Source organism: Oncorhynchus keta, unplaced genomic scaffold (assembly GCF_023373465.1).
Source record: "Oncorhynchus keta strain PuntledgeMale-10-30-2019 unplaced genomic scaffold, Oket_V2 Un_scaffold_2008_pilon_pilon, whole genome shotgun sequence".
In the NCBI taxonomy this organism is placed as follows: Eukaryota; Metazoa; Chordata; class Actinopteri; order Salmoniformes; family Salmonidae; genus Oncorhynchus; species Oncorhynchus keta.
In genome coordinates, this window is record NW_026290853.1 from 52407 (window position 1) to 58406 (window position 6000).

General features: G+C 47.5%; 1 long non-coding RNA gene across 1 annotated transcript; it reads left to right on the forward strand.

Annotated features, from left to right (window-relative positions):
* Window positions 1–5027: 5027 nt before the first annotated feature.
* On the forward strand, window positions 5028–5731 carry LOC127928011 (uncharacterized). Its single transcript, XR_008129967.1, has 3 exons — window positions 5028–5183; window positions 5214–5411; window positions 5445–5731. It is a non-coding gene; the product is annotated as an uncharacterized LOC127928011 (long non-coding RNA).
* The last annotated feature ends 269 nt before the right edge of the window (window positions 5732–6000 follow it).

The following is a 6000-nucleotide window of genomic DNA, read 5'->3' on the forward strand; positions in this document are numbered from 1 at the left end:
ACAACAAACACAAATGGACATTTATGGTCTGTAAACATATATTTTAGTATAAAAAAATGGTATAAAACCCATAAATTGTATTATAGAGACTACCTACACTCATGGTCCTTTTGCACAGTTGTATATAGACTGCCCATTTTTTTCTACTGTGTTATTGACTTGCTAATTGTTTACTCCATGTGTAACTCTGTGTTGTCTGTTCACACTGCATGCTTTATCTTGGCCAAGTCGCTTTGCAAATGAGAACTTGTTCTCAAAGCCACCTGGTTAAATTGAAATAAAAAAAATTATAAAAAATAAAAATAAATAAAATTCTATGGAAAACAATGAACCGTGTCGAACTGTATTTTCCATGGGATGTTAGTGGAACTAATCTTCCACAGAGTTGATTGTCCCTTTCATATCATGGCTATAATGTAGCACATTTGCTGCTAGAAATGTGTTCAACATCCACTGAGTATCTAGCAAGTTTTCTACAGTAGTAGTTCTAGTTCTACAGTAATCTACAGTAATTGCCTTGGTAACCAAACAAACCCGACACAACGCGGAGAGCTTGGATACAGCCCTTAGCCGTGGTTTATTGGCCATATACCACAACCCCCTGAAGTGCCTTATTGCTGTTATAACCTGGTTATCAATGTAAGCAGAACAGTAAAAATAAATGTTTTGTCATGCCCGTGGTAACCACGGCTGTCAGCCAATCAGCATTCAGGGCTGAGAACCACCCAGTTTATAAAGGGAAATAATACACGCTCTAGAATGCCATTCAAGCCAATCAGAAATTAGCATTCAACAATGGCATGGTATAAATTACAATATTTTAGGTTGACAATAATTATATTACATCATTTCTGATATCACATGCCTTTTATTTTAATGAATAAGAAACATCTGGATTCCAATTTGAATGGTTTGGATTTCTCCCTGGCCAATATGGCTGCCATTTTCACCCCATTCTGGAATTTGACGGTTTATGACATTTCCCCTCTAGTAATTTGATAGGATCTCTATGTTCTGGACTGGCTCAAACAGGCATGTCCTGAAGTTACATGGCAAATACTTCCTCGGGTCTGGAAACATAGGCGTGCTCGGGAATCGGACTGTTTATGATAAATGTTTTTTTTAAAGTGTTGAACGGCAAGGAGAGAGGAGGTGGGAAGGAGGAAAGAGTAAGGAGAGACACAGAGAAGGAAAGGAATGGAAGAAGAGGGTAAAGAAGAGAGAGAGAGAAGGAAAGGAAGGAAGGAGAGAGAGAGAAGGAAGGAATGGAAGAAGAGGGTAAAGAAGAGAGAGAGAATGAAGGAATGGAAGGAGAGGGTAAAGGAGAGAGAGAGAGAAGGAAAGGAAGGAAGGAGAGAGAGAAGGAAGGAATGGGAGGAGAGGGTAAAGGAGAGAGAGAGAAGGAAGGAATGGGAGGAGAGGGTAAAGGAGAGAGAGAGAAGGAAGGAATGGGAGGAGAGGGTAAAGGAGAGAGAGAGAAGGAAGGAATGGGAGGAGAGGGTAAAGGAGAGAGAGAGAAGGAAGGAATGGGAGGAGAGGGTAAAGGAGAGAGAGAGAAGGGAGGAATGGGAGGAGAGGGTAAAGAGAGAGAGAGAGAAGGAATGGGAGGAAGGGGGAGGAGAGGGAGGAATGGGAGGAGGTAAAGGAGAGAAGAGAAGGAAGGAATGGGAGGAGAGGGTAAAGGAGAGAGAGAGAAGGAAGGAATGGGAGGAGAGGGTAAAGGAGAGAGAGAGAAGGAAGGAATGGGAGGAGAGGGTAAAGGAGAGAGAGAATGAAGGAAGGAATGGGAGGAGAGGGTAAAGGAGAGAGAGAGAAGGAAGGAATGGGAGGAGAGGGTAAAGAGAGAGAGAGAAGGAAGGAATGGGAGGAGAGGGTAAAGGAGAGAGAGAGAAGGGAGGAATGGGAGGAGAGGGTAAAGGAGAGAGAGAAGGAAGGAATGGGAGGAGAGGGTAAAGGAGAGAGAGAAGGAAGGGAAGGAATGGGAGGAGAGGGTAAAGGAGAGAGAGAGAAGGAAGGAATGGGAGGAGAGGGTAAAGGAGAGAGAGAGAAGGAAGGAATGGGAGGAGAGGGTAAAGGAGAGAGAGAGAAGGAAGGAATGGGAGGAGAGGGTAAAGGAGAGAGAGAGAAGGAAGGAATGGGAGGAGAGGGTAAAGGAGAGAGAGAGAAGGAAGGAATGGGAGGAGAGGGTAAAGGAGAGAGAGAGAAGGAAGGAATGGGAGGAGAGGGTAAAGGAGAGAGAGAGAAGGAAGGAATGGGAGGAGAGGGTAAAGGAGAGAGAGAGAAGGAAGGAATGGGAGGAGAGGGTAAAGGAGAGAGAGAGAAGGAAGGAATGGGAGGAGAGGGTAAAGAGAGAGAGAGAAGGAAGGAATGGGAGGAATAAAGGGGAGAGAGAAGGAAGGAATGGGAGGAGAGGGTAAAGGAGGAGAGAGAGAAGGAAGGAATGGGAGGAGAGGGTAAAGGAGAGAGAGAGAAGGAAGGAATGGGAGGGAGAGGGTAAAGGAGAGAGAGAGAAGGGAGGAATGGGAGGAGAGGGTAAAGGAGAGAGAGAGAGAAGGAAGGAATGGGAGGAGAGGGTAAAGGAGAGAGAGAAGAAGGAAGGAATGGGAGGAGAGGGTGGGAAAGGAGAGAGAGAGAATGAAGGAATGGGAGGAGAGGGTAAAGGAGAGAGAGAAGGAAGGAATGGGAGGAGAGGGTAAAGGAGAGAGAGAGAAGGGAGGAATGGGAGGAGAGGGTAAAGGAGGGAAAGAGAAGGAAGGAATGGGAGGAGAGGGTAAAGGAGAGAGAGAGAAGGAAGGAATGGGAGGAGAGGGTAAAGGAGAGAGAGAGAAGGAAGGAATGGGAGGAGAGGGTAAAGGAGAGAGAGAGAAGGAAGGAATGGGAGGAGAGGGTAAAGGAGAGAGAGAGAAGGAAGGAATGGGAGGAGAGGGTAAAGGAGAGAAAGAGAAGGAAGGAATGGGAGGAGAGGGTAAAGGAGAGAGAGAGAAGGAAGGAATGGGAGGAGAGGGTAAAGGAGAGAGAGAGAAAGAAGGAAGGGAGGAGAGGGTAAAGGAGAGAGAGAGAAAGGAAGGAATGGGAGGAGAGGGTAAAGGAGAGAGAGAGAAGGAAGGAATGGGAGGAGAGGGTAAAGAGAGAGAGAAGGAAGGAATGGGAGGGAGGGTAAAGGGAAGAGAAGAGAAGGAAGGAATGGGAGAGAGGGTAAAGGAGAGAGAGAGAAGGAAGGAATGGGAGGAGAGGGTAAAGGAGAGAGAGAGAAGGAAGGAATGGGAGGAGAGGGTAAAGGGAGAGAGAGAAGGAAGGAATGGGAGGAGAGGGTAAAGGAGAGAGAGAGAAGGAAGGAATGGGAGAGAGAGGGTAAAGGAGAGAGAGAATGGAAGGAATGGGAGGAGAGGGTAAAGGAGAGAGAGAGAAGGAAGGAATGGGAGGAGAGGGTAAAGGAGAGAGAGAGAAGGAAGGAATGGGAGGAGAGGGTAAAGGAGAGAGAGAGAAGGAAGGAATGGGAGGAGAGGGTAAAGGGGAGAGAGAGGAAGGAATGGGAGGAGAGAGGGTAAAGGAGAGGAGAGAAGGAATTAGGATGGGAGAGAGGGTAAAGGAGAGAATGAGAAGGAAGGAATGGGAGGAGAGAGGGTAAAGGAGAGAGAGAGTAAAGGAAGGAATAGGGAGGAGAGGGTAAAGGAGAGAGAGAGAAAGGAGGGAGGGAAGAGGGTAAAGGGAGAGAGAGAGAGAAAGGAGGGAGGGAACAGAGGGTAAAGGAGAGAGAAAGGAGGGGAGGGAAGAGAGGGTAAAGGGAGAGAGAGAGTGAATGATTAGGTATAGAGGAGGGTATAGGAGGGAGTGAATGCATTAGGTATAGATAGGGTATAGGGGGAGTGAATGCATTAGGTATAGATAGGGTATAGGGGGAGTGAATGCATTAGGTATAGATAGGGTATAGGGGGAGTGAATGCATTAGGTATAGATAGGGTATAGGGGGAGTGAATGCATTAGGTATAGATAGGGTATAGGGGGAGTGAATGCATTAGGTATAGATAGGGTATAGGGGGAGTGAATGCATTAGGTATAGATAGGGTATAGGGGGAGTGAATGCATTAGGTATAGATAGGGTATAGGGGGAGTGAATGCATTAGGTTGTGTTTAGTATAGATAGGGTATATCAGAAGCCCTGTTGGTGGTAGGTGCACTTGATTCAGAAGCCCTGTTGGCGGTAGGTGCACTTGATTCCAGCAGTATACCACTCTGCATACCGCTGCTGGCTTGCTTCTGAAGCTAAGCAGGGTTGGTCCTGGTCAGTTCCTGGATGGGAGACCAGATGCTGCTGGAAGTGGTGTTAGAGGGCCAGTAGGAGGCACTTTTTCCTCTGGTCTAAAAAATATCCCAATGCCCCAGGGCAGTGATTGGGGACACTGCCCTGTGTAGGGTGCCGTCTTTCGGATGGGACGTTAAACGGGTGTCCTGACTCTCTGAGGTCATTAAAGATCCCATGGCACTTATCGTAAGAGTAGGGGTGTTAACCCCGGTGTCCTGGCTCTCTGAGGTCATTAAAGATCCCATGGTACTTATCGTAAGAGTAGGGGTGTTAACCCCGGTGTCCTGACTCTCTGAGGTCATTAAAGATCCCATGGTACTTATCGTAAGAGTAGGGGTGTTAACCCCGGTGTCCTGACTCTCTGTGGTCATTAAAGATCCCATGGCACTTATCGTAAGAGTAGGGGTGTTAACCCCGGTGTCCTGGCTAAATTCCCAATCTGGCCCTCAAACCATCACAGTCACCTAATAATCCCCTGTTTACAATTGGCTCATTCATCCCCCTCCTCTCCCCTGTAACTATTCCCCAGGTCGTTGCTGCAAATGAGAACGTGTTCTCAGTCAACTGACCTGGTAAAACAATGGATAAAACATACGTAAAATAACGGATAAATAAAATTTAAAAAATTCAGAAGCCCTGTTGGAGGTAGGTGCACTTGATTCAGAAGCCCTGTTGGAGGTAGGTGCACTTGATTCAGAAGCCCTGTTGGAGTTAGGTGCACTTGATTCAGAAGCCCTGTTGGCGGTAGGTGCACTTGATTCAGAAGCCCTGTTGGAGGTAGGTGCACTTGATTCAGAAGCCCTGTTGGAGGTAGGTGCACTTGATTCAGAAGCCCTGTTGGAGGTAGGTGCACTTGATTCAGAAGCCCTGTTGGAGGTAGGTGCACTTGATTCAGAAGCCCTGTTGGTAGGTGCACTTGATTCAGAAGCCCTGTTGGAGGTAGGTGCACTTGATTCAGAAGCCCTGTTGGAGGTAGGTGCACTTGATTCAGAAGCCCTGTTGGAGGTAGGTGCACTTGATTCAGAAGCCCTGTTGGAGGTAGGTGCACTTGATTCAGAAGCCCTGTTGGAGGTAGGTGCACTTGATTCAGAAGCCCTGTTGGAGGTAGGTGCACTTGATTCAGAAGCCCTGTTGGCGGTAGGTGCACTTGATTCAGAAGCCCTGTTGGAGGTAGGTGCACTTGATTCAGAAGCCCTGTTGGAGGTAGGTGCACTTGATTCAGAAGCCCTGTTGGAGGTAGGTGCACTTGATTCAGAAGCCCTGTTGGAGGTAGGTGCACTTGATTCAGAAGCCCTGTTGGAGGTAGGTGCACTTGATTCAGAAGCCCTGTTGGAGGTAGGTGCACTTGATTCAGAAGCCCTGTTGGAGGTAGGTGCACTTGATTCAGAAGCCCTGTTGGAGGTAGGTGCACTTGATTCAGAAGCCCTGTTGGAGGTAGGTGCACTTGATTCAGAAGCCCTGTTGGCGGTAGGTGCGCTTGATTCAGAAGCCCTGTTGGAGGTAGGTGCACTTGATTCAGAAGCCCTGTTGGAGGTAGGTGAACTTGATTCAAAAGCCCTGTTGGCAGTAGGTGCGCTTGATTCAGAAGCCCTGTTGGAGGTAGGTGCACTTGATTCAGAAGCCCTGTTGGAGGTTTGAGTAAAGCCAGTGTGTCTATGTATGTGGATTACTCAACACTATACACGTCAGCTACCTCA